The sequence below is a fragment of the Rattus rattus genome, chromosome X (assembly GCF_011064425.1).
Source record: "Rattus rattus isolate New Zealand chromosome X, Rrattus_CSIRO_v1, whole genome shotgun sequence".
Lineage (NCBI taxonomy): Eukaryota > Metazoa > Chordata > Mammalia > Rodentia > Muridae > Rattus > Rattus rattus.
The window spans coordinates 64,896,530-64,909,502 of record NC_046172.1 but is presented as its reverse complement, the minus strand read 5'-3'; the positions used below and the strand labels follow the sequence as shown (position 1 = coordinate 64,909,502).

Genomic DNA, 12,973 nt, shown 5'->3' with positions numbered 1-12,973 from the left:
GAATCCCCATTTCCCTTTCTGCCAAGCTGCTGAAGTCACTATTCCGTTTCTGAGTTTGGCTGTGTTAGATACTGCATATAGGTGGGCTCATGCAGTTAGTCTGCTTTGTAACCAGCTGTTTTTGCTTGACCTCCTGATTTATAGGATTTCTTTCTACTTTAAGCTGAATGATACTCTATGGTATGTAGATAGAATGTCTTATTTGTTCAGGGAGAAGCACTTGGATTGCTTTTAACTGTTGACAAATTGTGAATAATGCCGCTGTGAATATGTAAATAACACTTTCAAATTCTGCCTTCGCTTACAGTTCTGGATAGTATCTTTGATCATGTAGTTAATGGATCTTTTTTTTTTTTTTTTTTTTTGTCTTTTTGCAGAGCCTCTTGTATTTTTAAAGTTATTATTTGAGGTTTGGAAAGACTTCTATTCTTAGAACTTAGCCTTATGCAGAAGGCTTTTGGTGGGGAGGGGGAACTAGGCGAACCTACACAGAAATAGGCAGCAGAAGTAGGAAATTGAGGTGTTGCCTTCAGGTGCTACTTGTCCTCTTGTACAAAATACCAGGGGACAGCTGAGAGAAAGAGATGTACTGAAGTCTGGCCTTAAGAAAACTGCTTTATGACTGTGGAGCAAGCCATTCACAAGAATGAAAGAACGGGGTTGGGAATTTAGCTCAGTGGTAGAGTGCTTGCCTAGCAAGGGCAAGGCCCTGGGTTCGGTCCCCAGCTCCGGAAAAAAAAAAAAAAAAGAAAAAAAAAAAAAAAAAAGAATGAAAGAACCAATTTAAGAAGCAGATGGAAGGTTTGCAAGGAACAGCTAACACAAGAGAACATGATTCCATCTATGTGTCACCCAGTGATCAGAATATAGGGTGGATTGTCGATGTGGGTGTTGAATGTTAGCAAATGCTCAGTACACAGAATGACAGAGAGAGGCAGACTGAAGCTCATCACAAGTAAACAGTAAACTCAAGAGACACACCTAGCCTTTTACTTCAGGAAGCAACCAAGGTAATTTGCTTTGTTTAATACTTTAGGAAGATATGTTGCTTTCAATATTTGAATTCAAATATATAATGTGTGAATAGCATATATAGTTATTTTTAATATTTTAAAATAAAGAAACTGTTTACTATTTAACTATTTACAGACAGATATTTGTGTTGACCAGTAATTAGATCCTAAGTGTTGGATAAGCCTATCTTCTAACCTAAAACTGCAATAAAGCTGTCACATAGAATTTGGTTTGCTTCTTTTTGTTTTGTTTTCCTCACCAATAGGTCTGGAAATTAGACCAGGTAGATTTATTATAATAATAATTTTTACTCCTGCCTATTGGTTAGCTATTCAAACACTAGAGAGAAGAAAGGTGTAGAAGTAAATGGCAGTTCACAAGAGTCAGTGGACTTTAAGGAAGACATTATGATGCTCCCATAATAGCAAACAGTTGTTAAAATCTAATGTTAACTACTGGTGTTTTCATTTTTTGTCTCTGTTCTTCATTCCAGAGGTGTTTTGACTGCACGACCAATGAAAAATGAAAAATAAAATGTTTTCCTATGGAAACATTATTATTTCCTAGTGGGATAAGGGTTGAAGCCGAAGAGATTGGCACTTAAATTATGTTTTAATAGTCTTTGTTTTTGCAAGAGGACCTCTGATATTTCGCCATTATTTTCAGACGCCCAAAGTCCTTTGCTTTTTTGTATATCATCATGCTTCTTATGATTCCTTATGTCTGGGGGGTAGAAATCTCTTAATGTGTTTCCTCAAACAACAGGAAACTCAGTGTAGAAAGAGTCTCAGCATCCCACCTACAGGAGATACCGTGAGGTCTTTCTCACAGACGGACGCAGGAAGTAGATAGTGAAGCAGGTCTCTGACAGCCTGAGTGTTCTAGGGAAGAGATGTGACAGGTATTTAGCTAGAGATCAAAACATGGCACCATGTGAAAATTTGAAGCCTGGTAAATAGGAAACAAATATCACCATTGTATTTTTTCAAGGCATTGATGCCTTAGTGGAATGTTCTGTCATGCCTTTTCTAACCACAGCTTTGTTTGTTTCTTCTCCCTGGTTGTGGGAACAAGTTTTAAGGTTAATCTTTTTCCGTAGTTAAATAGCCAAGAACGCTATAAGAAAGTCTACCTGGCAGGTGTGCCGCTTGGTCCATGCTGAAGAACCACTGGCCTTATTTCATTTCCTAATTTATACTGGGTGTGGTTTCAAACCTTTTTGTATAAACTGAATTTCCCATTACTTTTTGAAAACTTATAAGAATTTTTATTAATGTGTATGTATGTATATGTGTTTTCATGTACATGTATTTGTCCACAGAAGCCAGAAGAAGACATTAGATACTCTGGAGCTTAAGTTATAGGCAGTCATCAGTTGCCAGATATAGGGATACTCTCTTGTGTACTGTGTTAAAGCATTCACCTGTCAATAAAGGCTGAATGGCCAATAGCAATACAGGAGAGTTGCCAGCCAGTGGAGCAGGAAGAAGGAGGCTGGGACGTACCTAAGGAGCTGTAGGCCAGGCCAGTATTGTTGAGGTAGAATAGCTGAGAGTCTGCCCAGCTATAGTGTCAAAGCTTATAATAAATGTAAGTCTCCTGTGTCTTTATTCAGATCTGGGGTAGGCATAGAAAATCTATACAGTTATAGCCAGGTGTGGGTGCTGGAAACCCCAAGTCACTCTTAAGCACTGAGCCATGTCTCTAGTCCCACCTTTTGATATGAGTACCATGCACTATAATGTATACCAAACATGTTCCACGCTGGACAATGATGAGTCTTATGATTGTTGCTTTCAGAGTTCAGTTTATAGGAACTCAGTTAAGTTTGTTCATTCTGATTCTCAAATTTTCTGAACTTTTGTTTATTGACTGTCTTAGGGCTTCTATTGACATGGTAAAACTCCATGACCAAAGCAACTCAGAAAGGAAAGGGCTCATTCCTTTCATATTTATTTCCACATCACAGTCCCTTACTGAAGAAAGTTAGGGCAGGAATTCAAAGCAAGAACCTAGAGGTGGGGACTGAAGCCAAAGCAAGTCCTGCTCATTGGCTGGCTCCCCTAGGCTTGCTCAGTCAGCTTTCTTATGTCACCCAGGACCACATGCCCAGGGGTGGTCCTACCTTCAGTGAGCTAGCAATCAACCAATCAAAGAAAATGGCCTACAGACTTGCCTCTAGGCCAAATTGATAAAGGCAAATTCTCAGTTGAGAGTCCTTGTTCCCAGAAGATTGTTGATTTGTCAGATTTACATAAAACTAACCAAGACACTAGCTGTTTGATGTGTTGTCTCTAAACTTTGTGTCATAGTCCAGAATCCCACTTCCATCCTGCCTCATGGCCATCAAGTGCTGCTTCAGTTTTCTCAGTGTGTGAAGTGATAGCTTCTTGCTGAAAGAATATTCTTCTGAGCTTCCTGTGTGGACATTCCTGTCCCTATTAGGGGCCCATAGTCCTATTTTCCCCTGTAGACATTTTGACCATTGCTCATGTGGGTGACAAAATACTGTGAATAAATATTGTTGTGCCTAAGGTCAGATCAGAGCTCTCATTCTTTCCACATTCTGTCTCCAGATGCCTTTTAATAATCTACCATAAAGTAAGAAAATTAATTCCAAGAGGCCAGCCAAGAGCTCCAGCTACTGTTGTTTTGTACCCAGTGAACAGATTTGCTTTTCAGGAAGGAAAAACTAGAAAACATCAAATATACGTGAAAAATTAAGTTGATTCCTAATTATGCTCTTTTAAAACAGTCTTGTACATATACAATTATATATCTTATATATATATAATTATATATACATATACACATACTCACTTGTAAAATGAAAACAAAACTATACAACTTTTAATTATTCTACACTGCAGTGTGGAGCAGCAGCTAACATAGGAGGCCTGCTCAATTTACGGCAGTTAGGTACAACAGTATTAATATTTTGGTCACAGAACTTAATCAGTAAGGCTTGGAGGCATGGGCTTTAGAAGTTTTGATGGAAAACCCTTGTAAAAAAAGATTAGGTGATTTTTATAAAAAGGCATGGCATGGGGGAGGAATTCTTGACATCTCTTCCATCTTGTGATTTAAAGATGTTCCTCTGGAGTAGCAAGCAACAAGGCTCAATTTTAAACGCAGTGAGAGGTCATAACCATTTCGTTCCTTTTTCTTCCCAACTTCTAAAATGTAAAAAGCTGATTTCTAATGGTCATAAAGTACCCAGTCTCATAGTTTTAAAAGCAGCACAAACTAAACTTCTATGCTTTTATTTACTATTATAAGCCTCTGTATAAAGAAAAAAAATGCATATTCGGGAAAGTATATAGTAAGCCAGTATCAAATTAAGGAAATCATAGTAATCAAAGAAACACATTAAAAATATTTTTTCCAATCACTAGATTGGCTTAGAATCAGGAAAGCCTGGGGATTTAAAAATGCCAGAAAAGGTCCAAGTTTCTATAAGGAAGTTTTTTTTTTTTTTTTTTTTTTTTTGACTGAGATAGTGTTTTTCTAACCACAAAGGGCAGGGGAAGAGCGAGTCCGAATGCATTTGTGAAATCATACTGCCACCAAGAGGCTATCTTTCATAAGGTAAAAAACAAAGGCCGGGAGTGTGTTTCCTTTATGCCCGACTTTGGCTGTTTGTCCTGGGACCAGTGAAGATACAAAGAGAGAGAGAGACTGAAAAAGGAAGGCTAAAGCCAACTGACCAGAATGCCCCACCGTTTAGCACCGGAGGGTGCCCCGGAAGTGAATTCGCAATTGATTGACATATTGTTCCTTCAAATCAGAGCCTGGAAACCATGGCAGCAGCAGGAAGTTCCGGCTGTTTGAAAGTTGCGGTTCCGGTGTTCAAAATGCCAAGGATGATGGGAAACTTGAGCTTGTTTATCGGTTTGTACGGAACGCCACCCACCTTTCGGTAAGCCAGAGCATTTTTGTTCCAGCACGGATGCGAAGTGGCTGCCTTTTCTGGTGGAAATGAAAGCCCCGGCTTGGGGCGCGGGGGCCGGGGGGAGCGGGGGAGACCTTATTCTTCAGACCTTTGCACATATGCATTGGGCTGTACTGAACTACCCAGTCCGCTGTGTATTCTGGACCATGCAGATGTTTGGCGGGAAGTTTGTCTAGTCAGGGCTGGTGTTGACTAGGCAAGGGGGGGGGGACCTGGGGGGAGCTAGCACTGGGATTCTAAGGGCATAAATCCACACACCTGTCTAGACATCCGTCTATCCTTTTTTTTTTAAAGTTAGAAAACAATATAAAACCATAACTTTTGTGTTTTATAAAAGGAAGCCAGAATATGCTTGATAGAAGCAGTATGGTGAAGGGGAAGAGTGCCTCAGGAGCCCATGCTGAGGATCCTTTTACCGAGGTACCAGTATAGTATAGAATAGTTTATTTAGGGAAAAGGAAAGGGGAGTTGGAAATGAAGTAGACCAGAGAAGGACATGGAGAGGGGAGAGGGGAGAGAGGCGAAAATGGGAGAGGGGGAAAGGGAGAGAGGGGAGAAGAAGAAAGGAGAGAGGGAGAGAGGGGAGATAGGGAGAGGTAGAGAGAGGGGAGAGGAAGGGGAGAGGCTGGCCAGGAACATATGGAGAAAGAGGGGGTAGGGGGAAGGGGAGAGAGAAAATACAGAGAGGCAGAAAGAGCAAGAGAGTAAGAGGATAAGAGAATAAGAGCGTCTATCCTTTCATACAGGAAAACATCTGACCCCTTGAAGTGCTAGATCCTGGATATAGAAATGATAATTGAGGACATTAGGAATGTTGTGATGTGACATTAGTGACTTTGAATAGACTTCAAGTATAGATGCTTACAGCATCATTCCTGGTAGTTACTTCTAGACTTTGAAAACTAGCATTAGAATAGAAAGTTGTACTAGTGAGGTTCAAGGGATGCAGAAGTGCCAGCCCTAGAGCTTGGATCACAATGCATGAGTGTTAGGGCTTTAAGAGTCCTGAGGGTGGGGGAGCCTGATTCCCTTCCTTTTCCTGTTCTGCTTTCCCATCTTGTCTTCGTCCTCTATGGGTCCTGGGATCTTATCCTTTCAGATTGGACATCTGTGGACTTCGCTTTGATGTGAGGACAGAGTGTGGTGCCTACAGACCTCCAGTGCTATCAGTGGAATACTAGTGGAGTTTTAATTCTGGTTAAGAGTTTGCAATGGGGCCTTGCTGCAGTGTAACTGTGAAGGTGTTTTAAAGAATCTTAAGATTCAGCATAGTGAAATCGTGAAAACAGCATGGTAAATTGAGTAAAATAAACTCAGGCATATTGTTGGTGGGCAAAATTAGAATCCTTCCCAAGTATGATTCATGCTTCTTGGTTCCTTCCTGTTCTGTGTCCCCTTTCCTCTTTCTCCTCTCTACCTCTCCTCCCAGTCTCAGTTCCCCCTCCCTCTGCCCCCTCTCTCCTTCCCTTTTAAAGTGTTTCCTGTAGTTTAGTCTGACTTCAACCTTGAATTTTCCATCCTTCTCCTGTTTGCTGAGATTATAGGTATATGCTAGCATCACCTTTGGCTCGTTTCCCTCTCTAGGTTTGGAATGCACAATGATGAGACACAAAAACATAAACATCTCCAGAAAGAAGCTATGATAAGCTTCAAGGTTTCACAGTCCAAGTTAATATCTATGGACATATGACCAAATGATCTGAGAAAATTCGATTCCTGGCAAAAGAAGTGTAACTAGAGTCAGGCAGGGTAAGTGGCCTAGTTAGGTAGGGAAGTATGAGCTTGGGCTGCAGGGGAAGGTTGAGAAAGGCAAATGGGTGGGCACATTGCTGAAATGTAAGGGACAGAGTGGGGAAATTTTCTGCATTTCCTGCTTAAAGATACCTCACTACTTCACTTCAGTTGAAATATTAAGGGTACCCCACCCAGTGTTTGGGTCCCAGACAATGGAAATTCTTTTGTCCCATTCTATTGGTTGGTTGTAGTTGACTAGGATACAGTTCTTTCTACAGTCAGCACCTTTCTCCTTTCCAGATACAGACTGTAAAGTACTTTGTCTTCTTTGTTCTAAATACTAAGATTTAGGATATAGGCTACATTTTGTATATAATGTAGGTACATTTTGAGGACAGACATTTCTTGTAGTTGGGGAAAAACCACTTAGAGGAAGATATGCGATGGTGTGTTTTAAGCCATAATCATTACTGACTGCTTCCATCCATTTGTGATTTAGCAAACACTAAGCCATGCCAAGGGCTTCCTCCGTACTCTGTCATTCAATGACCTGGACAGATTGATAGCTGAACTCCTTAAATAGAAGAAACTAATGCTGAGTTGGTAGCAGCAGTTTAACCACAAAGAAATAGAGCCATGGCCTCAGTCCAGCTTCATCTCTAACCAAGTGTTTCTACAAGCAGCCTTCCCCAGACCAACACCACCATAATCACAAGGGAACTTGTTACAAATCCAAAGCCTACACTCATTACTCCAAAACTGGGTTTCCGGCCCAGCCACCGTGTTTTATGCCCTTTCTAGGTGGTTCTGATATATAATTAAATTTGTGAACCACTAACCAGTACCCCAGGTCTTCACTAACCAGTAAATCTGAACTTTCAGAGGCTTTGATGCACTTATATATCACATTCAGAGTTCTGAGTCATAGGCTTGTCCATACTGTAGGCTTTGTGCTGTATTGGACCGTGGCTTTCTTAGGTGAGCCTGGTTATTGATGATGGGAAGGATTAGCCTCTAAAGTCCTGACTTCTAAAAGCAGACAGGCTATGGGATTCTTAGTTACCCACACTCTACTCTGTGTGTGTGTCTCTCTCTCTCTCTCTCTCTCTCTCTCTCTCTCTCTCTCTCTCTCTCTCGCATGAATTACATAATATATAGAGAAATCTGGGATGCAGGAGGAGGAAACAAGGAACCATCAAGCATGAGTGAAGCTGGGAATAACTAGAAGGATTCTAATTTGGGCTACTGGGTAGAAATCGTTGCTAAGTTTCATTCAGGAAATGCTGGGCCCTGATGAAAAAAGAGGCAATGAGCAGTCTAAGAGTTTGCTCCTGAATGAGATGACATGTGCTTATCAGCCAGCCGTCACCACAAATAAAATAAGGTTTTTGGAAATGTTGAGATTATCATGCTGTGAATGAAGATCTTATTACCAAACTGATGATTAATAAGGCTGGTATGCGTCTCCCACTGTGTGTATAGGGGTGGTATCCAAGTAGTTTCTGGTTTGAATGCTGTTCTCGGTTGCTGAAGAGAACTAACCTTAAAGGGTACTTCCCTGTTTAATAGTAAGTGACTTGGTGTATATTTTTCATATATATAATAAATAAGGATGAAGCTAAACAGATTGTGCTTGATTTGTGGCAGACTGGAACACAGAGGACTACTAGATTAAGTGGAAACAATGCCCAGGCATCCCAGTGCCCCCACTGATGGTCCAGCTATCATCAAGATGGTGACGAGCTTCATATGACCTGGAGGAGGTAGGTGACCTATCCTTGTTGTGGGTTAGGCAGTATAGCAGCATAAGCTGCTCCTTAAAGCCCCAGCTCTCCAGGCCAAAGTGCTTCTATGAATCATGTCTTAGATCCTGGTGCTGAAGGCTTCTGTAGAGCACGAGGAGCAACTAGTGTCCGAAAATACAGTTCTTGTAGCTACCAACATGCTATAGCCTACCAACTGTCAGGTGTCATAATTGTCCTTATTGAGATCTAATGACTACATGGATCTCTTGCTTTGTGATATACTGATAGGAATGGTCGCTAAGAAGCAGGAAAGTAGAGGTCAATAGAAAAGGACCATATGTAGAGGAATTTTAATCCAGCAACATGGTTGCTCTGGCAAGGGACTATACACCTTTAATTCATCTGGCTGGAATCCAGACATACCCATTGTTGGAATCCCAAACAATGAAAGTCAAGTTAGTTTATAGTAGGAAGCATTAATATTTGAAAGCGACATCTGATTAGAGGACAGTTCAGTCAGTTTAGTGCAGTTCAGTTGAGTTTGTGCAGAAGCAATTCAAGCCAGAGAATAAGAAGGAGCCAGAAAATTGCAACAAATTGTCAGAGGTAGTATAAGGCCAAGCAGAGCAATTTAGTGAGAAGAAGGTGAGAGAAGCCAGATTTAATCATTCAGCTTGGAAAGGAGTTTCCAGCCAGAATACCTGAGTTGAACCAGCCAGCCGGAGTTCAGAAAGAGCTAGAGTGAGCTTATTCAGCAGTAAGTCTCCAAGACAGCAATTCCATCCGGCGAATAAAAGTTACTTTAACAATCGGGCAGCAGTCTGCTTTAGTTTACATCAATGTGGATAGAACCATGTATATGGCCTCCCGCAGATGTCAGGAACTGTTAAGGGAGGGCCCAGAATTGTTGTAGAATGCCCAGACTTGCTCCCAAATGAACTGGTAAAAGAGAAGTCGAGCATATCTGCCCAGTGATAGAATGAAAGAAGTAATACCTAGAGCTCAGGGTAGAGGCAAAGAGTAGAATCAGTGTGACCCAAAATAGTGGTGGAGAAAGCTACCCTTCCATATAGCAAGCCGCCTGGCTTTTGCATATGGTAGTGGAGGAGGCACTGTTACAGTCTTTGTGTAGCCACAAATTTGAATTCCCTAGAACCTTAAATAGACAGTGAATCACATGGTCCTATCTCCCTCCTGAAGTTTTCATTTGTTTGATACTCTGTGTAAGGAGTTTGGGGACAGGAAGTTTTTTACTGTCATGAAACTTAGAAGAAAAGTATTTCAAGGTGACCCTTCATCTGGAAGAATCAGTACATATACATACTTATGTGTATATAGGTACATAGATGTGTGCACTGCCGAGATTCTTTTTTTTCTTCAATACATTTTAGAAGACATTTTGCTTTAAGCATGTGAACTCCAAGTATTGGGTTTACTTGAGCTGGCCATAGAGATTTCTTCCCTTTTCTAGAAGAAGCATGGCTTTTAGTTCCTGATAGTAGCATCAGCATGAAGGATGAAGCATTTCATAGGACCGGAGGTATCCATATGGCAGTTTAGAGTAAGTTGGCCAATGGAACTCTGGAATCTTGACAGTTAGCCAGTCCCTACTTGAAGGTTACGAATGGTAGTGAGTCATACTGGTTTCACTTGTCTTGCTCTGAGTGACATTTCTGGATGTTTTCTCACTTTTATAAGCCCCAAGTTGTGGTGCGCCTATTTGTGCCTCTTCAGCATGACCAAAGGGGAAGGCATAAAGGGTGACTTACTGCTTCATGTAGATTGATACATGCCACTTTCTTCAGCAAAATCTAACCTGTAGGCAGAGGGTAGAAAGACCACAAAACCACACTCTTTCGATGAGTCGCAAAGAATGAACATTGCCTGAGAACATCTTCCTAGGTTTTCATCCATATCCTCAAGGTACTCACTCTCTTTCATGTGGAGAGCCGCAATAACATTCATGGTGCTGGCTTCCACTGCGCCCCACGTGGAAAGCCGGGATAGCTTTTGCCATTACAAGATGGTGCTGGCCTCCGCCGCGCCAGCCGACTTCCTTTCAGGAAGTTAACTGTGTGCGCATGTGCAAGAGTGTGTTCGTGCCAGGTCTTTGCCCACTCCAGGGCGTGCCTATGAGATCATGGGTAAGCGACCAATCAGGTGTGGATGCCCGCGCTAGGGTGTATATAAGCCGCGCCATGCCGGCGTCCCGGGCCCTCTCTTTAAGATACAATAAACGTTTTAGCTGCAGAAGGATTTGTGTGTCCCCGCGTGTTCTTGCTGGCGAGATAGCGCCGGGCACTTTCATGCTTTTGTTCCTACCCACATTACTACATCACAAATTATGTTATTTCTTCAAATGTCTTACATTATGTTCATCCTGGTCATAATTTGGATCTTGAGTCACTTCTGAAGATGTGTTGAATGCTTGGTGGCCTGCTATGGCACTATTGGGAGGCTGTGAGGGTGGAACTGTTAGGGGTGTTAGGCTGAGAAGAAGGAACTTAAGCCATGTTGGACATGCCTTTGGAAGTGATAGTGGCCTCCTGCTTCTTGACTACCATGAGTGAAACAGGCCTGCCTATGTACTCTGCTATGATGTAGAATGTCACCATAAACCCAAAACAACAGGGCCAGTGCCTGTTGAAACCTCTGAAACTGACCCAGAATAAACTTCCTCCTTTTCAGTTGTTTATCTTAGGTGTTTTTGCCAGAAAGCTGACTAATGAACCTCTCCCTGCTCTTCACTGATTCATTGATAAAATTGCACAAGACTCCACCCAGGCTTCTAATTGAACTAGTACAACTTTCATGTAAACCTTCATATTTACTATTCCCCATGGCAGGTAATAGCAGCTACTATTCTCCTGATCATTCACATCACGGACTGAGGATGACCAGGCTTTATTCTTTACCCCTCATTTTTCACCTGTAAAGAAATCTTGTGAGTTCTGTCAAAGTAGTTGTGTTAAATGAGCGACTGCACTGCCAAGCCACCATCGGTGTATGGGTTATAAGAATTGTTTCCTAATTCTTTCCCTGCTCTATCCTTCTCTTGTCCGCACTGATGTCCCAGAAGTTGGAGTATATAGTACTTCTATTAAACATGTAGGCAGGGCCTGTGAATACAGCTCCGGTACAATGCGGCCAGCATGCATAGGTGTCTGGGTTCAATCCCTAGAACTTGGAGAAAAAGAAACATAGAGTCAATGCTAACGAATGCCTCAACTGAAAAACAACGTGGTAATTAGGGCCCGTTACACTTGTCTGTAAGACTGTCTGTGATTTGGGTACCAGTTTCTTTTCTTAGATGCTCTCTCTTAGTGCTCCCTTTCCTCCTCCTCCTCCTGTCTGTGGTGACCATCTTACCACTCCTAAAGTAGAAGCTTTCATGCACTCTGCTCTTTTTCCCTTGGGGGCGGGCGTTCTTTCCAGTGTTATATCACACACCTATTTTCCAGATCTCTCAAGTCTTTGTTTAAATGACATTTTACAGTGTGGCCTATCTCTGATCATGTTACTTCAAATGGGAATTCACATCCAAACATACAGTTCCCTGTTATCCTGCTTAGGATTCTTTTTAAAAATTGCATTTTGTTCTTCTTGCATACTTATTTCTTTACTATGGTTTTTGCTTGTCTCTGCTCACTAGAAGGTCAGTTGTACTAGGCTGGCTTTTGTCGTTATCTTTGGTGTGTGTGTGGTTACTGACTAATTTTTTGTTGTGGATGAATAGGCTGTACAGCTCTATTCATGACTAGTGAATGAATAAATATATAAATATTGTGTTTTTATGGCTATTTTTAGATCCAGTAAACAATGAGTATGAGATAAAGTGCCCCATAACATTATCTTTTTCTTAATTTTTCCTTTTAGTTGTACCATCATGGACAAAATTAAAAAAAAAAAAAAAGAATGATATTTTTAGTGTATACCATAAGCAAACAGTAAATAACCCTAAGAAAGAAACACAAGGAATAGCTGAAGCACTCGGGGTTGAGTTTGGAGCAGGAGGATCACTCAGAGTTCAAAGCCAGCCCTGGCTACATGAAGAGATCCTGTCTCAAAAAGAAAAACAAAGTTTTAAAAAGGGCTGGAATGCATAATGCTCAATTGGTAGGCTACTAGAATTCATGAGGCTTGGGCCCACGCAACCCCAGTGGGGTGGCACACTTTTATTTCCAGCATTCTAGAGGCAGAGGCAGGGAGATTAGAAGTTCAAAGTCATGCTTGTCTAAATAGGGAGTTCCAGTCCAGCCTGGGCTAGAGACCCTGTGAAGGAAGGGAAGGAGATGGGGAGGTGGTAGGAAAGTAAGCAATAAATAACTAAAACACATTGACACCCGTGAATACGTGTACACTGTGTACAGGCAGTTTAGGGGTGATGAATATTGTGTATTTTAAGTTTGTTAAGCCATTTTTCTGTTCTTACTAATCAAATAAGTATTTTAGGTGATGTATGTGTTCATTATTTTAATAGAAGCATTTTACTGTGTGCGTGCGTGCGTGCGTGCGTGCGTGCGTGCGT

The 12,973-nt window shown here is 41.5% G+C and overlaps 1 long non-coding RNA gene across 2 annotated transcripts in view; it reads left to right on the top strand.

Moving 5' to 3' along the window:
* The window catches only part of LOC116889295, a 31,236-nt gene that overhangs the window by 1,626 nt on the left and 16,637 nt on the right, over window positions 1-12,973 (top strand). Inside the window, exons 2-3 of one of the 2 annotated variants that reach the window (XR_004386372.1) lie at window positions 4,803-4,933; window positions 8,348-8,463. This is a non-coding gene — a long non-coding RNA (uncharacterized LOC116889295). Of the gene's footprint in view, window positions 1-4,802; window positions 4,934-6,615; window positions 6,716-8,347; window positions 8,464-12,973 lie in introns of those variants that run through there. The other variant, XR_004386373.1, reaches the window with a different exon arrangement.